The 22345-nt window shown below is 44.1% G+C and overlaps 1 long non-coding RNA gene across 3 annotated transcripts in view; it reads left to right on the forward strand.

The window, feature by feature from the left end:
- The window catches only part of LOC135362404 (uncharacterized), a 66645-nt gene that overhangs the window by 31736 nt on the left and 12564 nt on the right, over positions 1-22345 (forward strand). For all 3 annotated transcript variants that reach the window (XR_010407032.1, XR_010407033.1, XR_010407034.1), the window contains exon 5: positions 21339-21454. This is a non-coding gene — a long non-coding RNA (uncharacterized LOC135362404). The remainder of the gene's footprint in view (positions 1-21338; positions 21455-22345) is intronic.

Genomic DNA, 22345 nt, shown 5'->3' on the forward strand with positions numbered 1-22345 from the left:
ATGGAAATAAACAGTAGACTAGCTCAGACTACAGTATAATATGTCCTAAAATAAAGTGAACCACTGAAAGAAAATAAATTCCAGGTAATGATAACTTGCTTAAATATCTCCTATGAAACTTTTGAGTATCTAACTATATTGATATGTTTCTATCCCTTCAAGAGACTTTCTGGAAATCACTTGACCCTTCGTTAAAATCAAGTCTACATAGGGCAAGCACGGGTAGCTGAATGTCAATGCTGCCCAGCACTGGAATAGGAGGTGGAGGGGAAGCTGATCTCTTTCTGAAGCACTTGGGGGCAATTGTATTGTGTTGAAAGATATCCCTTTATTTGGAGTATGGCGGGTAAGGGCCAAGGTGCGTGGTAATCTGGTTCCCAGAGACTTCAAAGTGCTACCCCCAAGGCATATCTTTTTGTGTTCTTTCTCAAATGACCTTATTTTATTCATTAATTAATTGGTTAATTCAACTGCCATCTATTTATAGAGCACCTTCTAGGAATGAAGATGTGCAGGAGAAAACACTTCTAGCTTTCAAGGCGCTCCATCAGGTGGAGGAAATCCATGTAAGCACTCAACTACAGCAGAGTGCAGTAAGTGTTAGGGATCTGTGCTAGAGATTAGCAGGAGATAAAGATCAGGTTAGAACGACAAACCCCAAGGTGGGTGGGTTGGGAATCATCCGATGGGTCAGAGTAATTCTCACACTAAATACTCAAGTAATAAATTGCATTTTCATTCAAAACTATCCTGATGGGTGACATAATTTACTTACATTAATTGGATAATTTCCCAATTCCTTTTCACTCTGTTCTTCGTAGACTTGGCTTTAAAGGAATGATCAGAGTCACCTGAATTCCAGACTCTGCCTAGGCTATGTGTTTGGTTCTCTAGAACCTTGAGAGGGTGCTTTCTTAGGTTTATTCATTCGTGGGGTCCCAGCCCCCGCACACGCAGCCCAGCCCTAGCCGAACACTGTTGAATATCATTTACCAACCTGCTTTTCTGCCGCTTTCTAAGGCTCACTTTCTCCTTTCCCTTCCCATTCTGTTCCAGGGATTTGAGAGAACAGACTGCCCTCAGACACCATTGAGATCGTGACACAGGCCAGTACACTTCAGGAAATTCAAACTGACAGAAACCCTGCCTTCTGCTATTGCAAAAGTGGCTTGGTGTAGCAAGACGCCCGCTCAGAGTCATGGGCTGCAAAGAAAGGTTCTTGACCCTCTCTGCAGAGAAGGGAGTGCCTAGGGGGCTGAAAGCTTTGGCAGGGTTGAGATAAACACTCAGGTTAAGGCATTTTTCATCTGTTTAACCAGATCTCATTATATTGTCAAACAAGACTGCCAGGCTCACAAGAAACAGCTCCGGTATTCTTGTTGAGAGTTGGGGCAAGAAGTAAGAACGTAATTTTTTTCCACTAAGGTTAATTCCCTGGTGCTGGGATGCCAGGCAAAGTTTTCACTGGGATGAAAATGACAGCTGAAGAGAGTAAGCTCTGGGAGCCTTTGAAGGGAAGCCTGATGGCACCTTATATAGCCCCGCCCTGCCTGGTGGGGGGGGGGGAAGAGGACTTAGTAATAATCTTGCCTACATCTTAGGCAGAGAATCCCTTTCTTAGGACACCTACATAACATAAACATAACATAAGCTATCCCTAATTGCATATTCCCTTGCTATGTCATTGTCTTACATATCCCTTTGTCGACTCCAGGAAAATTCCACTTTGCTTTTTTTTTTTTTTTTAAATAGCTTCTCTTACCTTGTCCAGGTTGAGTTAAATTTAATAATTGTTTAGTCCTGATGATGTTCAAGTTAGCTAAATTACCGTGCTACCCAGCCATGAGTCCAAATTGTATAGGAATAGTGGTGATCCATGTGAAAATACTTATAGTTTGTCCTATAAAGTGGTCTTACTGAAATAGAACATCTGCATTTGAGAAAATCCAAAGCAAATGTCTGGTAAGTGAATTCTTTTATTAGCCACTAACTTCAATCATAATATTATTTTATATTTGGATAGCACATTCATTCTTCTAGCTCATCTTTGTTTTCATCATACAATGCTGCTTTACAATTTTTAAAACTATTCTTTATTTAGAGATATTTACTGAGTTACTAGTTTGTGAGGATGATCTTACTACATTCCTCTCCCACTTTTGCAGCAATGATTTTATACCTTTTCTGCACTCCCCGTACCTCAACTACTCCCACTTCATCTCCTGCTCTGTAGGTGATGCCTATCTCACTCACTGAAAAAATGGAAGCCATCAGCTGGGAAAGCCTTTAACTTCCTGCCACCAGATCTTCATCCTATATCTGCCTCCATGTTACCCTTCTTCCTTTCTATGACAGGTCTTTTAGGTAGATATTTTACAGAGCAGGAAACATGCAGAATGACCTGGAGAACTGTCCAATATCTTACAGAGAATAAAAGGTGGTAGCAGAATTTGAACTCAGGTCTCCTGATTTTTGGTCCCAGAGCCCTTCCCCCTCTTCCCATTGTTTAATAGACTTTATCTTTTTGGTTATTTTTTTTTTAAGATTTTTATTTATTTGTCAGAGAGAGAGAGAGAGTGTGTGTGTGTGCCCAAGCAGAGGGAGTGGCAGGCAGAGGGAGAAGCAGACTTCCTGATGAGCAAGGAGCCCGATGTGGAGCTCAATCCCAGGACCCTAGGATCACGACCTAAGCTGAAGGTAGACACTTAACCAACTGAGCCACCCAGGTGTCCTGACTTTATTTATTTATTTATTTATTTATTTATTTATTTATTTATTTATTATTTTTTTAAAAAATTTTTTATTTATTTGCGAGAGAGAGAATGAGAGACAGAGAGCATGAGAGGGAGGAGGGTCAGAGGGAGAAGCAGACTCCCTGCTGAGCAGGGAGCCCGACGTGGGACTCGATCCCGGGACTCCAGGATCATGACCTGAGCCGAAGGTAGCCACTCAACCAACTGAGCCACCCAGGTGCCCTATTTTTTTTTTAAAGAACAGTTTTAGGTTTACAATAAAATTGAGAGGAAGGCACAACAATTTCCATATACCTTCTGCTCCCACAATTATTGACATCATTTACCAGAATGGTACTTTTTTTTTTTTTTTAACCAAGGATGAACCTTCATTGACACATAATTATTCAGAGTCCATAATTTACCTAAGGGTTCATGCTTGGTATTGTGTATTCATTGGGTTGAGACTAATGTATAATGACATACATCGAATGTTATGATATTATATAGAGTATTTTCATTGTCCTAAAAATCCTCTGTGCTCTGCCTAATTCATCTCCCCCCTCCTCCACCTGGCAACCACTGATTTTTTATTGTCTCCATAGTTTTGCCTTTTTCAGAATGTCATCTGGTTGGAATCATGGTATGTGACCTCAGATTGGCATCTCTCACTTAGAAATATGCATTTAAGCTTTCTTCATGTCTTTTCATGGCTCACAGTCATTTCTTTTTAGGGCTGAATGATATTCCATTGTCTGGATGTACCACAGTTCATCCATTCACCTACTGGAGGGTATCTTGGTTGTTATCACTATTATGAACAAAGCTACTATAAACATCTGGGCAGGTTGTATGTTTTCAACTCCTTGGGGTAAATACCACAATTGCTAGACTGCATGGTAAGAGTATATATAGCTTTTTTTTTTTTTAACATTTTATTTATTTATTTGACAGAGAGAGACACAGCGAGAGAAGGAACACAAGCAGAGGGAGTGGGAGAGGGAGAAGCAGGCTTCCCGCTGAGCAGGGAGCCCGATGCGGGGCTCGATCCCAGGACTCTGGGATCATGACCTGAGCCGAAGGCAGACACTTAATGACTGAGCCACCCAGCGCCCCAAGAGTTTATATGGTTTTGTAAGAAACTGCCTAAATGTCTCTCAAAGTTCTGTATCATTTTACATTCCCACTAGCAATTAATGAGAGAGCCTATTTCTCCACATCCTTGCCAGCATTAGGTTTTGTCAGTGTTTTGGATTTTGGCCATTCATCGGGTCTGTAGTTGTATTGTTTTTTAATTTGCATTTCCCTGATGACTTATGAAGTGGAGCATCCCTCCATATGCTTACTTGCCATCTGTATATCTTCTTTGGTGGGATGTCTGTTAAGGTCTTTGGCCTATTTTTAAAATTCAGGTTGTTTTCTCATTGTTGAGTTTTATTTTTTATTTTTATTATTATTATTTATTTATTTATTTCAGACAGAGAGAGAGCACATGAGAGAGAGCATGAGTGTGGGGGGAGGCACAGAGGGAGAAGCAGACTCCCCACTGAGCAGGGAGCCCAAAGTGGGGCTCGATCCCAGGACCCTGGGATCATGACCTGAGCCTAAGGCAGACGTTTAACTGACTGAGCCACCCAGGCACCCCTCATTGTTGAGTTTTAGGAGTTATTTGTATGTATTAGGTAACGGTCCTTTATCAGATGTGTCTTTTGCCAATGTTTTCTCCCTATCTGGAGCTTGTCTTCTCATTCTCTTGTTACTTTCACAGAGCAGCAGGTTTTAATTTTAATTAAGCCCAGGTTATCAATGATCTCTTTTATGCATTGTGCCCTTGTGATGTATCTAAAAAAGCATTCCCATACCCAAGATCATTTAGGTTTTCTCCTGTCTTATCCTCTAGGAGCTTATAGTTTTGCATTTAAGTCTATGATCCATTTTGAGTTAATTTTTGTGAAGGGTGCAAAGTCTGTGTCTAGATTCACTGTTTTGCCTGTGGACGTCCACTTGTTCTAGCACCATTATTGAAGAGACTATTTTTGCTCCATTGTATTCCCTTTGTGCCTTTGTCAAAGTTTAGCTCACTGTACTTATGTGGGTCTATTTTTGGGCTCTCTATTCTGTCCCATTGATAATTTGTCTATTCTTTTGCCAGTACCACACTGTTTTGATTACTGTAGCTTTTTTAAAAAGATTTTATTTATTTATTTGAGAGAGACAGAGAGAGATAGTGAGAGAGAGCATGAGCAGGGGGAAAGGGAGAGGGAGAAGCAGGCTCCCCGCTGAGCAGGGAGGCCAGTGCAAGCAGGGCTTGATCCCAGGACCCTGGGATCATGACCTGAGCTCAAGGCAGATGCTTGACAGACTGAGCCACCCAGGTGCCCCTGATTACTGTAACTTTATAGTAAGTCTTGAGGTTGAGTAATGTCAGTCCTCCAACTTTGTTCTTCTTCTTCCACATTATGTTGGCTATTCTGGGTCTTTTGCTTCTCCATAGAAACCTTAGAATCAATTTGTTGATCTCCACAATATAACCTGTAGGGATTTTGATTGGGATTGCACTGAATCTAGAGATCAAGTTGGGAAGAGTTGACACCTTGGCAATATTGAGTCTTCCTATCCATGGATATTTCTCCATTTATTTTATTCTTTGGCTTTATTCATCAAAGTTTTATAGTTTTCCCCATATAGATTTTATATATGTGTATATATCTATATATCTATCTATATATATATCAGATTTATACCTAAGTATTTTAGTTTGTTGGGCACGAATGTAAATGATTTGTGTTTCTAATTTAAATCCAACTTGTTTGTTGTTGGTATATAGGAAAGCAACTGACTTTTGTTTATTAACCTTATATCGTGTAGTCTTGCTTTAATCTTTTATTAGTTCCAGGAGTTTTTCCCTTGATTCTTTTGGATGTTCTACAGAGACAATCATGTCATCTGGGAACAAAGATAGTTTTATGTCTTGCTTCCCAATCTGTATACCTTTTCCTTTCTTATTGCATTAGTATTGTATCCAGTATGATGTTGCAAAGGATTGGTAAGAAGGGAACATCCTTGTCTTGTCCCAGTGCCTTTTTCGCTGCCCTGTAGTGCCTTTTAATCTTTTAAATTAGGTAAGCAAGTGTTTTATTTTTAAATGTTTACAGCAGACATGTCCATCAAGCATCCATTCCCTCCTTGGCCATTTCCAATGGCCCTGAATTTGTGTTTGGTGGTCCATATGGTTCTAGGGCATCTGACTACAGCTCCAACTCTAGCTATTGAGAAATGGACTAGCAGCATCCTTAAGCCACAGTGACTGGTTCAAAAATAAGTCCATGTCCTAAGCGGGTCCAATCTGAGTGGCACACAGATGGGTTTTTTTCCTTCTATAAAGCTATAAAGACAGAAAGGCTATAAAGATGGAAAACCTGGAGCCACTGCAGCCATTTTGCCATTATGAGGGAAGTCAATCTAGGGATGAAGCTAAACACAGAAATAGACCAAACACAAAGTATTTGCAGGAAATGAAGCCAGGGTCCTGATTAAACCATAACCAAACATTCTCAGTTATGTTACCCATAAATTCTGTCATTTCTAAGCCACTTTGAATTGAATTTTCTGTCACCTATAACAGAAAACATAATTGGATGATACAACTTTCGCTGATTAGTATATTTTTCTTACAAACAATTAAGAAAATTCTGAAAAATATTAAGAAGAAAAAAAAATCCATAATTCTACAACCCAGAATAATTGCTATTAACATTTTGGGGAATCCTTTTCAGTTTTTATTGAGGACAAATTAGAAATTAAGATTATACAAAAAAAGCCTTATCTCTTGATTTTTTTTCCTGAACATTATATGATATGAAAATTTACATGGCCCTATGTAATCATTACGAAAATTTTTTTTTAAAGATTTTATTTATTTATTTGAGAGAGAGAGAATGAGAGACAGAGAGCATGAGAGGGAGGAGGGTCAGAGGGAGAAGCAGACTCCCTGCCGAGCAGGGAGCCCGATGTGGGACTCGATCCCGGGACTCCAGGATCATGACCTGAGCTGAAGGCAGTCGCTTAACCAATGGAGCCACCCAGGCGCCCATGAAAAATTTTTTAAATGGCAACATGTTTCAACCATTTGTATATTTTTTTCAAAGCTATTGGATGGAACTTAGTATTTAGGTGTACATTTTATTTATTTATTTATTTATTTGAGAGAGAGAATGAGAGAGAGAGAGCTTGAGATGGGGGAGGGTCAGAGGGAGAAGCAGACTCCCCGCTGAGCAGGGAGCCCGATGCGGGACTCGATCCCGGGACTCCAGGATCATGACCTGAGCCGAAGGCAGTCGCTTAGCCAACTGAGCCACCCAGGCGCCCCTAGATGTACATTTTATGTATTCCTTTGTAATGTCTTGTAATTTCACTTTTTATCACTTGTGTTATATAAGATAGATTTAGTTTTCATTAAACAATCATTTATTGGGCACTTACTACATGCCAGGGATAGGTTGTGGGGCTGATGCATCAAATCCAACACCAGTCCCTGCCCTCATGGGGCTCACAGTCTGGGGGCGGGGGCGGCAGGCACCTGTCAGAAACCACAAAGATAAATGCATTATTACACAGTGAGGCTTATGTTAAAGGAGAGGAAATGTGCCGGATGCTAGAATGCTGTAGAATACAGGTAGACCTGTGCACAGACAGGAAGGAGAGGTGTAAAGTGAAGGGAAGTGTTCCATGCAGAAATCATGTTTGAGTGGATTATGCAAAGAAAGCTGGAGTGAAGGAGGGGATGGGGTAGGGGAGACTCCTCCCCAGAGGAAAAGGAATGGGTAAAGGCCATGGGTCAGAAGATAAGTATGCACATTTGAGGAACTGGAAGGTCACCATGGTTGAGATAAGTGGAAGGGAGAAGAGGGGCATGAGGCTGAGAGAGAAGACTGAGATGAGGCTAAGAAGGGAAAGTGGGGGTGAGGCTGCTGAGGGGAGGTGAGGTGGAGAGGGAGAGTGGGAAAAAAGTTGATAGGAGGGCAAGGACCAGACCAGGAATGACCTTCTTTTTTCTCTAAAAATTTTTTTTCTTGGGGTCTTGGGTGGCTCAGTCGGTACAGCATCTGCCTTCAGCTCTGGTCATGATCCTGGAGTCCTGGGATCGAGCCCCACATCAGGGTCCCTGCTCAGGGAAGAGTCTACTTGTCCCTCTCCCTCTGCTCTTCCCCCCACCCACCCGTGCTCTCTTTGGCTCGCTCTCGCTCTCTCTCTCAAATAGGTAAGTAAAATCTTTTTAAAAAAATAATAATAATATTTTTTTTTCTGTTTTATACTAATTGAGACAAATGGGAGTCATCAAAGACTTTTGGTGGGGAGCTGATAGCATTGATCTGGGGCTAGCGAAGCTCACTTAATGGCAGGGCAGGAGGGAGGATACCGGGTGGCAAGCTCCACCACCATCTAGAGAGATGTGGCTGCTGGTTTGGGTGGGTGGTGGAGAAGGTGAAGAGAAGCTGTGGGTAGGAGATGTTGATCCCTAAGGAGGGGGCCTAGTGACAGGTGGATGTGGTGCGTGGAAGAGACACCTTGTTTCTGGGTTCATGGGAATGGAGGGAGGGGCACACTGACAGAGAAGGTCTGAGTATAGTGCTGGCCAGGAGAGCCTGAGGCAATGGGGCCATCACGTGGCATGGACAGTGTGGCCTGCAGCTCACAGGAAAGGTCTAGGCTGGAGAAACACTTTGGAAATCATCAAAGACAAGATGGAAATTGCGGTCATGGGCATGGAGGAGATTGTCCTTCATGAAGGAGGATATAAATGAGATTGCTAGTCACAAAATGGTCCAGGGTAGGTCTTCAGGCGCACCAACTTTTTTTTTTTAACTGAAGTATAGTTAGTATAGGATGTTAGTTAGTTAGTTAGTTAGGAAGTATAGTTAGTATAGGATGAACTGTACTACTGTTCATCCCGGCAACTTACTGATTTTATAACTGGGAGTTTGTATCTCTTAATCTCCATCTATTTCACCCATCAGCTGCTTCTCCCCCTGTGGCAACCACCAATTTGTTCTCTGTATTTATGAGTCTGTTTCTGTTTTGGTTTTTGTTCGTTTGGCTTTTTTTTTTTTGATTCCACATATAAGTGGGCTCTTTTAGCATTTGTTTTTCTCTGTCTGACTTAGTTTACTTAGCATAATACCCTCTAGGTCCATCCATATTGTCACAAATGGCAAGATCTCATGCTTTTTTTTTTTTATGGCTGAGTAATACTCCTTTGTGTGTGTATGTGTGTCTGTGTTTGTGTGCCCATGCGTGCTTTGTCCACTCATCTCTCAATGGACATTTGGTTGCTCAGGAGCATCAGCTTTTGATGGCTGGGTGGGGAGGATAAATCTCCAAGAAGCAGCAGAGAAATCCAAGAACAAGCTGAACAGTGCAGAGTCTCGGCATCTAAAGGAAGAGAGTGTGTCAAGAAACGTGGGGTCATAATAAACATCTAAAGCTGCAGAGAGGGGTACCTGGGTGGCTCAGTCGTTAAGCATCTGTCTTCGGCTCAGGTCATGATCCCAGGCTCCTGGGATCGAGCCCCACATCAGGCTCCCTGCTCGCCAGGAAGCCTGCTTCTCCCTCTCCCACTCCCCCTGCTTGTGTTCCTGCTCTCGCGCGCTCTCTCTCTGTCAAATAAATAAATAATAAAATCTTTAAAAAAAAGTAAAGCTGCAGAGAGATCTGCAGAGATGAGCACTGAAACATGCTGTTGGATTTTGTGGCATTTGGGCTTTTAGTGACTCTCACAAGACCTATTTCAGAGATGTGATGAGGACAGAGCCTGGTTGTGGTTTGAGGAAAGGTTAGGAGAAAAAGGAATGGAAGCAGGTTTTATGAAAAACTTCTAGGAATTTTGCTGGGGGCGGCGGGGAGAGAGGGCTCATGTGGTTCTCAACCTTGTCTATATGCTAGAATCATGTGAAATTCTTTTAAAAATCCCAATGCCAAGGCCATTCTCCAGACCAATTAAATCAGAATCTCTGGGAGTTGGACCCAAGCACCGGGACAGTTTAAAATCTCTCAGGTGACTCTAATATGCAACCCAAACTGACAATCTCCAGGATAGAAGGAGATGTGGGGTTGAAATTATAAACAAATATATTTTAAGGATTGCATAGACTTGAAGGTGCTTAATTGTTGATAGGAGGCGTCTAGGTGGGAGGGAAGAGAAAGCACAGTTGTTTTTGTAATCCTGAGCTGCAGGGGAAAGAAACATATAGAAGCAGTGGAATGCGTTATACTTTTAACTGCACCATCCTTCGGTTACCTTGACATTTATAAAAATATTTTAATCCGCATTTTTTTAAATTATACGAAGTCAAGAATAAAGTTGCTTCTTGAAGCATTTCCTATAGAAAATAATGCAACTAAGCATTTTCCATACACTTTTTTCCTTTTCCTGAGTTTTTAATCCAGAGGATGGTTGCAAAAGAATTATTTTTTACACTCTGCATTTTCCTTTTAAAAAACCACTTCTGACATTTGCATTTAATTTTGTAATCCTGGTTTAGGGCAATTGTTTAGATTTAATTCTAGATGTAATTCATTTAAAAGACATCCCCACTCCTGAGTTTTGAAATTCCTCCCTCATTTGGTATGTGTGTTCAAAAAAGGTATATAGCATGATATTTTCTGAACTCTTTAATACCTGAAAATATTTTCTCATTTCCTTCACAAGTGAAAGACAACAGCACTGAGCATGGAATTCTTGTATTTCAATATTCTCCATAAATACTCTGACAATATTATTTACTGTTCCACCATAGGTAAGTTGATTTTCTACCTGTATACTTGCAGGGTTTTTTTTCCTGTTATCTTGTTTATAATTTCCAGAACATGCCTCTTTGTTGTTGATTTAGCTTGGGACATGGTGAACACTTTTGGTTTCAAGGACATTTTTTTCCTCCTCAAAAAAGTGTTCTTTAGTTATGATTCCGATTATTACTCTGGCTTGAGCAGTTTTGGTTTATTCCTTGGGGTCACTGTCAGCCTTGGACACAAACTTCACTCTTTGTCCTCTGTGTTTCTTATTTTTTCTCTGTTTTCATTTGACTGTTTTCCTTTGTAGTCTGGAAGAACTTTCCAAGTCTATTCCCCAGTTACCAATTGTGTTTTTTTCTGCAATTTCCATTCTCCTTTTTCTTGCTTTCAATGTAATTCTGCGACTGTATCTTTCATTAGTTTGTAATCTTCCATATTCTGACTCATCTCCTTTTTATCTTTTGTATTCTTTTAAAAATAATTTTATTTATTTATTAGAGAGAGACAGAGAGAGTGAGAGAGAGAGAGAGCATGAGCAGGGTGAGGGGCAGAGGGAGAAGCAGGCTCCCCGCCGAGCAGGGAGCCCGATGCGGGACTCGATCCCGGGACTCCAGGATCATGACCTGAGCCGAAGGCAGATGCTTAACCAAATGAGCCACCCAGGTGCCCCTCTTTTGTATTCTTTTAAAAATCATATCCTGCCTCTCCTTCGGCATTCTGTTACTATGTCAAAGGACCATATCTTCTGGCAATCTACTGAAGCTACCATTTTAGAAGTCTGCTATTTTCCAGAGCCGTTAAGATGATGTACCTTTTTTCATGCTCTGTAACCTTTTTTCCCCATAAGACCCATGGCTAACCAAGGGTGCCTGGGTGGTTCAGTCGGTTAAGCATCTGCCTTCGGCTCAGGTCATGATCTCAGGTCCTGGGATTGAGCTCCGTGTTGGGCTCCCTGCTTAGTGGGGAGCCTCCTTCTCCCTCTCTCTCTGCCCTTCCCCCTGCTTGTGCTCTCTCTCTCTTTATCTCTCTCAAATTAATAAATAAAATCTTTAAAAAAAAAAAAAAAAGAAAAGACCCATGGCTAACCAAACAAAATGTTTGCAAATATTCAGTATGTAGATTACCTGTATATGCCCTCTGTGTCCTTAGGCACATGTTCGATTCCCTGTTTATTTCAACAGGTACATATGTCCAGCTGATAGAGACTCAGAGTCTGCTGGCTTTTCAGCCAGCTTGCTCAGTTACTGCCTGCTCTGTCAAGCTGAACACAGAGGTTGCATGAACATCTTGAAGCTCCAGCATTTGCAGCCCTGGGGACTCCCCCTGCTTCTGTTGCTCTACGTTCCGCCACTGGGCTTCTCTGGCTTTTGTTCTGATGCTCAGGCCTCGCAGGAGACAATGGGCTGCTGCTAGTCCCCACACCCAGCTTCTGTCCAGTTTCTTTTCTCGGATGTGCAGCCTCGAAGTAGCTGTGGAAGCAAGTCCTGATCTGAGAGTGAGAGAGGGCTGAGGAAGTGGCACAGTTGGGGACGGAAGTGCCCTCACGACAGAGGGACAGCCTGTTGGCTTCCCGACTGTTGCTGATCCTGTGGCCTGAAGCGAAGCAGAGCAATGAGCAGATCTGCCTTGTTCCCCACCTGATCGGCTGCTTTTTAGCAGCCAAGTTCTATAGGGTCTGTAGCTGGTGGGTCTTCTTGGATTTATCAGTAGTCCTAAATGTTGGTATCATGAATTTTTGTCTTTTTCTATCTTAATAAGAATGGTAAATGGGAGGCTCGCAGAGTTTTCAATGAAGGTCTTAAATTGAGGCCAGATGCCATTTTGTACTTTTCTTTTACAATTTGAGTGGTGGTACGGTAGAAATAAATCTTAATCAAGGAAGATGAAAGCTTTGGGCAAAGGTGAGGACAAGGTGAGAGCCAGCCTGATGATATGCAGCAGGTGGCTTGTGGACTATGCCCCTCAGCATGGGATTAACTATTCTTTTTGCTGCACTCTGAAGGACTTACAATTCCAGACTCTCTCGCGCCTCTTAGACTTCGAAGATCTCCACTCTCTGGGGGTCCTGAGATCTCATCCGTCTCCTAAAACTGTTCCATTCCTTCTAATAGGGTGTTTATAGCATGCTTAGAAATGAGTGCTACAGCCCAATGTTTATAGCAGTGATGTCCACAATAGCCAAAATATGGAAAGAGCCCAGATGTCCATAGACAGAAGAATGGATAAAGAAGATGCTGTGTATATATATATACACAAAGGAATATTACTCAGCCATCAAAAAGAATGAAATCTTACCATTTGCAATGACATGGATGGAACTAGAGGGTATTATGTGAAGCAAAATAAGTCAGAGAAAGACAAATACTGTATGATTTCATTCATATATGGAGTTTAAGAAACAAAGCAGATGAACAAGGGGAAGGGACAGAAAAATAAAATAAGATGAAATCAGAGAGGGAGACAAACCATAAGAGACTTTTAACTCTAGGAAACAAACTGAAGGTTACTGGAGGGGAGGTGGGTGGGGGGTGGGATAGCTGGGGGATGGGCATTAAAGAGGGCCCTTGATGTCGTGAACACTGGGTGTTATATGTAACTGATGAATCACTAAACTCTACCTCTGAAAGTAGAAAGAAAGAAAGAAAGAAAGAAAGAAAGAAAGAAAGAAAGAAAGAAAGAAAGAAAGAAAGATAGGAATGAGTGCTGTAGAATCTAATTGCATGGGAAAAGCTTAGAGGGGAGGGTGCTGGCAGACTGAGACCCTTAGGTGTCCCCCAACAAGACCTATGGGTACCCCCAGACATTGCATAGACTTAGCTGGCTCCCTGATAGAAGTACCTATGGATCAACAGAAGGGAGTTGCCTGGAAGTCTTGCTGGAATATTTGCCAGCAACGCCTACTGTATTTGGAAGTCAGAGCCGATTTCATTCATTTAATAGTAGCCAGTATTTCCTGAGAACCTACCATGTATCGGGCACTGAAATGGGTATTGGGGATACAACAGTGAACATGACACATTCTCTGCCCTTAAGCAGCCTGCAGTTCATTGGTGGGTAGAGACAAGTAGCCAGGAAATGATATGTGTTGAGACCTGAATTTGAGGTAAGTGCATGGTACTATGAGAGAGCAAAGGAGGAGACTATTTAACTAATCTCAGTAGATGAAGGAAGAATTCCTGAAGGAAGTGATGCATAAACTCTAGAAAGAAAAAGGACACATAAGAGAGAGTCAGTATTTTAAAAAGCTCTAGTATGGAAGGATATATTCCTGAGTTGAAAGAAGACCTCAATCTGCAAAATCAAAGGAGACACCCAGATCCACTCAAGTTAATTTTTTAAAAGATTTATTTGTTTATTTTTGAGAGAGGAAGAGAGAGAGAGAGAAGGGGGGAGGGGCAGAGGGAGAGGGAGAGAGAGAACCTCAAGCAGACTCCCCGCTGAGCATGGAGCCAGATGCGGGGCTCGATCCCATGACCCTGAGATCATGACCTGAGCCGAAACCAAGAGTTGGACACTTAACTGACTGAGCCACCCAGGTGTCCCCAATTTATTTTTTTTTAAAAAGGTACACATGGGGTGAGCAATGAACAGCACAGTTTCTGGAGCCAGACCATTTGCCTTTGGAGTCTGGCTCCATCACTTATGCGCTGTTTGAATTTAGGCCACCAACTTCATCACCAGGCCTCAGTTTTCCCGTCTGTAAAATGGAAATAATAATAATATTTACTTCAAAATGTTGTTGCAAGCATTAAATGAGTTAATACATGAAAGTTGCTTAGATCAGTGCCCAGCATATAGTAAATGCTCAGTAAATATTAGGTGCTGGTAGGTACATTCTTATATAATTACAGAGCTTCAAAGTAAAGGAGAAACTGTATCGAATTTCCAGATGAAAAGAACACATGACACGTAAGTGAGAAGTGATCAGACTCTCATCTGACTTCTTACCTGCACCAGTGGACCTTAGGAGATGGTCAAATAACCCAACAACTAACAAATCTGAGCAGAACCCAAATGGATTAATAGTCATCTGTTTGGACATGTATAGTAAACACTAAATAACGATTCAGACAAGAAAGTGTAGATCATACGGACTGTAAGGGACATTCTAACAACGTCCTGAAACTAATATTTTTAACAAAATGAACTGGTAAAATGGGGAAGGAAAAATGTCATAAAAAGATCACTTTTGGAGTAAAGAGGAGTAAGGAGAAGGAAAATGTTTCAAATATCTCCTATCGGAATTTGGAGAGAGGTAGGGGAAAAGGCAGTTTTGGCAAGAGAAATAGTTTTTTTTTTTTTTTAAAGATTTTATTTATCCATTCGACAGAGAGAGACACAGCGAGAGAGGGAACAAAAGCAGGGGGAGTGGGACAGGGAGAAGCAGGCTTCCCATGGCGGAGCAGGGAGCCCGATGAGCCCCAAAGGCAGACGCTTAAAGACTGAACCACCCAGGTGCCCCAATAGTTGGTGTTTTGACTGATGTGATGATAAGGAAGTATATGCCAGATGAAGGACACTGGGGGAAAAAAATCATTGATTTTCTCCTTTTAGCATTCACTTTAATTTAGGGTTTTGATAGGATACATTCAAAATGTTTACACTTTGAGTACGATTACCTTTTTTCTATATAAGTAGGCTCCATGCCCAGCATGGAGCCCAAAGTGGGACTTGAACCCATGACCCTGAGATCAAGACCTGAACTGAGATCAAGAGTCAGATGCTTAAGCCACTGAGCCACCCAGGAGCCCTAAGTACAATTACCTTTTCTTTTTAAGTTAGCATTGTCGATAGGACATAAATTATTTGAAAATTCTGATTATAACAATATAATTAATGATTTGACCAAAATGTAGACATGAGCAATAAAGTTTATGGAGTAAATATATAGAACAACTTATTATTTATATTTGTCTTTATCCTCAGCCAAACATTGTTGTTCCATTATATCAATCAAGCCTTTGAAATAATAACTAAATTCAGACATCTTTGGTATTTTGCTGACTCTCAGTATTATAAAGACTGTAGCTTGGGGCGCCTGGGTGGCTCAGTCGGTTAAGCATCTGCCTTGGGCTCAGGTCATGATCTCAGGGTCCTGGGTTCGAGTCCCGGGGTCAGGCTCCCTGCTCAGTGGGGAGCCAGCTTCTCTGTCTCCCTCTGCTGCACCTCTTGCTTGGGCTCCGTCTCTCTCTAATAAATAAATAAAATCTAAAATGTGCTAGTATATTGCTCCACAGGCTCTCTCCAGTGTTCGAGGAGGTTCACTGATAAATATTTTGGCGTAGCCCTGACCCTGCTGGACATGAGATGTTCCTGTCAATTCCTTATAGGCATCGTGGTTTGCTCCTTGGTCTCCCGCCAGGTCTGGAGTCGTTGATGGCAAGTGTTTGTTGAATTGGAAGTTTTTCTAAAAGTTGCAAGAGGCAGCTTTGCATAATGGTGAGAGCAGGGGTTCTGGAGCCAGAGGGCCTTGGGTCCAGAGCCTCTTTGTGACACCAAGTTCCTGGGTGTCCCTGTACAGAAACTCCATTTCTTTGTGTGTCAGTTCTTTTGACTGGAAAATACTAGTACATACCTCAGAGTGTTCTGGTAAAAATGAAATGAGTTAATATGTTCAAAGTATGCAGATAAGCAGGAGTTGGCTAAACATTTGCTGTTATTATTAAGGAGGGCTAATATGTGATTCAATTCAACGCATATTAATTGAATATGTGTCCTGTGCCGGGGTACAGAGGGCCCATGCGGGCCTGAGTGTGCCAGGCCTTGTGCTTAGCTGTGGATATCAGAGCACACAGGACCTAGGCTCTGCCTTATTTGGGTTTATAGAGTAAGGGATTCAGATAAGTCATCAGGCGATTACAAAACAGATTATTTTATAACAGGGTCCTGGAAACCAGGAGCACGCAGGAGGGGATCCCTTCCCTGGTCTTGGGCAGTCAGAAATTATTTCCTAAAAAAGTGGAGTCGAAAGTGATAGAAACTCTTTATGCTTATAAAAGAAGGGAGGAATGGAGGTCCATTGAGGTTATAACGGCATTAGATTTTGTTTGCTTAAAATGCTAGGTATTTAAGGGAAAGCAATTGCGGGTTTGGGGGTCATCATGCCTGACCGGTGGCAACAGCCCACAGCCTTGGGGTCCCTGTTCGCGGTCTGCTAAGCTCTGTGTTTTCAGGATCATTTGGTGTCTTGTTTGTCTTAGCTTGTGTCCAAACAAGCACCATTACCGGGTTTACAGAGTGTTGATTTATCTTTTGAAACATTTCTTCCTCTTCTAGATACTTCTTCACAAGTTTCCTGTTTCCATCAGGACCAACACATCCTGTAGAGACTTCCGGCTCAGGGATACAGTATGTGCAACAGGAGAGTCAAATCGCATTGGATGCTTCCCAAAGGAGTTCTTTTTTCCCCTTCTTGCTGGCTTCCTTCTTTTCTCTTATCTCTGCTCCGTTCCCCACTTGCCCCAAATCCTCGGACTTCCTCTGTAAATTCCAAATGATGATTTCAGAGACCGTGAGCTCCAGAGCCTGCCTTTGGCCAGGACCCTCATGGGCCTCCTTCAGCTCTGGGTAAAGCAGTTATGTTGGCCCAGTCATACAAGCAGTATAAAATCTGTAGGTAATTAAAGAGCTCCCAACTCTCCCTCCTGCCCTACAAATACATCCCCCCTGGGAGAGGGATCAGCATTTCATAACCCTCACTCACTGAGGTCAGGGCAATAAAGGCTGCTGGAATTCCAAATGTTAAATGAGAGGAGGTAAATATTACTCATTGATACCACAGTATGCATTAGCCTCTCTGCTCCCCCTGCTCCCCCCAAGGGTCCTACAGGCATGGGACCCCAAACATGTGACTTTAGGAACTAAGGAACCTGGAGAATGGGGGATATTACCTGAAGGACACAGGTATATGCCACAGTAAAGAGTCTCTGTTGACATGGGCTTTAAGCATCTGAAAATGGAGTCAGCCCAGTTCCTTCCCTTCCTTCCTCCCTCCCTCCCACCCCTCCCTCCCTCCCTTCCTTCCTTCCTTCCTTCCTTCCTTCCTTCTTCCCTCCCTCCCTTCCTTCCTTCCTTCCCTCCCTCCTTCCCTTTTCTTCCTTCCTCCTTCCTCCCTCCCCCCTTTCTTTTTTCCTCCCTCTGCTGATTACCTGTCATTCCAGCCTGTGGCTATATGAAAATAGCCATCCAACAGAGTGAAGATATGACAAATAAGAAACACATAGTCAACATGATCATTAAAATCCAAATCCAATAACTCAGGTTTTATTTTTTCTTGGATTTTCCTGTTTGGCTTTGACAATGATGGAATGAAATATAATTTGCAGAGCCTCCTTTCTCATTGACTGCCTGTACCAATCTTAGCCTCCCTGGGATCCATCCTTTTGTAGGAGAGCAATGAAAAGGAAGCTGGAAGATTCTGCCAGGGGCCAGAGCTGCATAGGGCACAGAGATTCATCTGCGGGGTCCGTCCTTACCTGTTCCATTTTCCTTAAGACACCATTTTTTTTTTTTTTAATGAGAGAACCAGGAGGGTCTTCCGTGGGCCCACTTGAAGCGTGTGGAAATATGGCCCAAGCTTGTCATTCTCCAGAGTTTGCCAGTAGAGTTTGCCTGCTTCCTGTGGGCCCTCAAGCTGGAGGTGATGGGAAAATAATCCAGCGGGAAAAGGAGGGGAAGAAGCACACGTATTTCTGGTCGGCGGCTCCTGTTACTCTTGGCACCTCAAGAGTGAGATTCCCAAGCTGCCTGTGGCCGGCTCCCATGGGCAGGAAGGCCAAGGGGACACTCAGTAGCTCTCTCAGGTTCTTCGGTTGTTCCTGCTACGATTTGTTATTTATTTACTTTTACATTTCAGTGGCTTCTAATTCGTGGAAACAGGTGGGGAGAAAGGGAAAGGAAGGGGCAGCAGCTTAGGTGGGGCTTCGCGGTCTGTCGGAATGACAGCTTTCTCACGTGCTTGGGGGGCGGGCTCGCACGGTGCAGGCAGGGCGTGTGGCCACCAGGGGGCGGGCTCTCGGAGCCACCGGCCAGTAGCTGCTTCCCGCGGTGGGAGTCCTGCACGGGACGGCTCCTGGGTTGCCCCGGGCTGGACTCGCCGAACTGAAAACTTCCAGAAACGAAGGACCCTGGTTGGGATTAGAACCCCTGGCTCATGAGAACTGTTCAGGAAATGCTTGTTGGTGGTGTTGGGAGTAGATTCTGGAGCCCAGGCTGATGGTGGTTCAGGCTCTCACAGCCCCATCATTTATAGACAGCAAAAACAACGTGAATGTACTGGATTCCTAAATCATCTCCTGGCAAAAGCAGGACATGTTTGTATCATGCTGATTCTGTTTAGTAATTTATTTTTTAAGAGTTTGTGCAGGTTTTTTTTTTTTTTTTTTTGCCTGTTTCTAAAATACTGCCCGTGTTAGTCTGCAAGTTCAAGTTCAAGACTGGGCAGCGTGTTTGTTTCATTCTTTTTACACCCTGGAGCTCAGCCGAGCTGAGTACAGTCGTTTTTGCAGGGTAATGGGCAGCTATGACCTGAACTTGCACATCACCCAGAGCGAGTATTCCTTGTGCTTTATGCCCTGGGCCCCTGGCTTGCCTAGCCCCTGCCCTGGTCCCTCAGCATGACTCCCAACAAGGAGACAGCTCATCAGGAGCAGGTTCTAGGAGATAGGGCGTGCGCGGAATGGGAGGATGTTCCCTGAGTGACTGACAGGCAGCCTGAACAGCCAGCCCTCTTGCTTCCCCGAAGTGAAGTTTAGTTCTGTCTCAGATCTGAGGTGAGTTTTGGCTCCAAACACATTTGGACCAAAGCTCAGGTATTTGAGATCGGCTACGTTCGGCCATGCTGCTTATCCCTGTGGCATTGGGCCATCGCAGGGGCACCCCTTCCTGCCCCTCTACCCACTGCCCATTTTCTCTCCCTCGTCCCATCAAGTCCCTGCTCCCCCATGTCCCCCACCCCCACCCCCAGTGGAGCTGCAGGAGTCCTCTGTATGACTTTTCATGATCCTCTGCCGTTTTTTAACTACTTTTTGTTTTTAAGTGTAATTTTACAACTAAACTTCACAGTCTCCTAACTCAGCTAGAACTCGGAGCTTCCCATCAGCTCTTTTACCTGCTTTTAATCACCCCCTTCTTCCATGACCCCCATTCGGGGTTCAAACCTCAAATCTTCTCCCCGCCCCCCCCCCCCCACCTCAAGCTTCCTTTAAATATTTCACTTTCTGGTCTTTGCAGTGGCTCTTACTCCAGTTTCATAGAAAATAAAGGGGGTGGGGGGGTACGATCAGGAAGTACCATTCCCATGTGTCTACCAGCTACTTCCGTGCTTCTCTCTACCTTTCCACATCTGTACAGCTCATCCAAGAGCCCCTAAGGGGAAATTATTTTACAGCTGTGAACTGAGGTTCAGCAAGGTCATCAGTTAGGGAATGGTGAAACTGGAATTCAGACTTAGGTTTTATTTGTTCTAATATCTATGCTTTTCCCACAACTCGATGCTAGTGGGCAGGGGCTGACAGCAGGTACCTGAGATAGCTCTCTGGATGTCATCTAGGAAGGCAGGCGTGGGCGGTCGGTGGTTGTGAGGGCAGCAGATGTTAGAGGCAAGGAGACTAGATAGATACAGGGGTTTTCTGGTTGTTGTAACTCCTGCTCATCCCTGTCTTCAGCCCTCACTCCCCACTGGCCTCAGTAACACACACAGACACTCACCTACACAGACCCACATGTGTCATGGGCACTAGTTATCTCAGGTGCTCAGCAGACCACACTGTAGGCACCCCAAAATTCTTTGCTGCGTGAATGGAAGACGAGGGGGAAGAGGACGATGCCAACAATATTTCCTGGGTTTGCAAATGGGGAGGAAGTGCCCTCCTGGCTGTCATCCCTTTGGCTGGGAGGGAGACCATTGTTGAGGCATGGTCTCAGGGATTCCTGGGGCTGGGGACCGGGCAAGGAGAAGGGTGCCTTTGAGAGGCAGTGACCTGTGCACGCGCTGCAGGTCGGCCAGGCCGGGGGCGCAGCCCGACTCTGCTAGCGCCCAGCCCTAATCTGGAAAATGGGCTGATAACGGGGTCCACCTCATGGGGTTGCTGGAGATGGTAGGGTGGGGGCGCCCGAAGTGCTCAGACGGCTGTTGCTGCTGTTTTTTGGGTGGTGACAGTGATGATGGGGATGGAGGTGATGAAGAAGATGTAATTCTGCTATCAACTCAGTGCACTCGGTAAACAATGCATGCCCAAGAAGTGTGCCAGGCAGGGGCAGCCTAGGGACAAACAAGGGAGGCCCCTGCCCTTGAGAGGTAGGAGCCTGGACTTCTTTATACCTGGGGGGTCACCGTGAAGCCCCCAGGCTCTGTGGCTTTAATCAGATGGCCCTTCTTCACAAGGGGATGCCCCTGGCCTTGCAAGGGCCTTTGAGGAGAGACCCCTCCAGGATCTCGGGGAGCCCCATTTCCTGCTTTTTTCCAGAAAGAGGACTGCCAGCAGCTTTTGAGTCTGTCTGCCCAGGGCAGCCAGGGTTATGAGAAAGCCACGGGGTGGGGCCCCGGGGGAAGGCTCACGTTACCCGACTTAGAGCCCCTGCTTGGTAACAGGAGCTTGGGAGGCCATCGCTTTCCGCTGCCGACCTTGTGGAGAGGGCAGACGCTTGAGGGGCTTTCGGGCAAAGCCCCAGGCTTTGGAATATTCCCTGGGCTTGGGATCAGTTCAGCAGCTCCAGGGGCTTTAGGACAATGATGCCGCTTTCTGGATCAACAGAGCAATCCCCCCGTTTACTCCTTGTTGCCAAACGGACTTTTCACATCTTCTCTGTACCCAGGACTCGCAGATGGCAGGAGGTGGAGCCCAGAACCCAGGGTGGCCCCAGATGTCTGTCCGGGAGAGCCACCTAGGTCCAGGCTCTGCTTGAGCAGGAATTCAGGCTTCTGATTTCTGGTCAGTTATTCTTTTTTTTTTTTTTTTAAAGATTTTATTTATTTATTTGAGAGAGAGAGAATGAGAGAGAGCACATGAGAGGCGGGAGGGCCAGAGGGAGAAGCAGACTCCCCGCTGAGCAGGGAGCCCGATGCGGGACTCGATCCAGGGACTCCAGGATCATGACCTGAGCCGAAGGCAGTCGCTTAACCAACTGAGCCACCCAGGCGCCCCTGGTCAGTTATTCTATTTGGGCCTTGTCGGGAGCATTGTTTTATGGGCATTAAAAAAAAAAAATTGCAGAGATGCTAAAGGTCTGGGCCATTTGGGACACGAGTCATTACTGACCTCTTCCATCACAAGGGCCACCCAGTGACTAGGGTGATGTGATTTATCTTTCTTAAAAAACTCATGCACTCTAAAGGTAAATTTAGTAATGCCTTTCTTTCTTATATTTGTTTTTTCATCTCTTTACCGCTGCTTTTCTCTAAGTTAGATTCTAGTTGCCTCAGAAGTCCCATGCAGGGATAGACACTTTTCTGTTGTTGTGATTATGTGCTTTAAATTAGGAATTGGTATGGGCCTCCATAGCCAGCCCCTCTGGTCATAAATGCATCACACCGTCCTCAGGAAAGAGGTGATAAATGATGTTTAGGCAGTAAAATGGAGGCTAAGTAAGGGAAGATGTCTCTGGCTCCTTGGGAGGCCACTGTCTTGTCACTTTGTCCCTGTGTCATTCCAAACCCAGGTCAGGTGTGCATCCTGGAGGACTCCCGGGTTTCCTTTCTAAATCTTGAGCATTCACTAAAATCCTACAAGGCCACACATTGCTTACAGGACAAACCGCAAACCCTCCGTGGGGCCCACAGGACCCTTCCACATCCCCTCATCCTGCCTTTCCAGCCTTGGCTT

The sequence above is a fragment of the Mirounga angustirostris genome, unplaced genomic scaffold, assembly GCF_029215605.1.
Source record: "Mirounga angustirostris isolate CCGP_5_RB_7025 unplaced genomic scaffold, mMirAng1.0.hap1 SCAF_13, whole genome shotgun sequence".
Taxonomy (NCBI): domain Eukaryota; kingdom Metazoa; phylum Chordata; class Mammalia; order Carnivora; family Phocidae; genus Mirounga; species Mirounga angustirostris.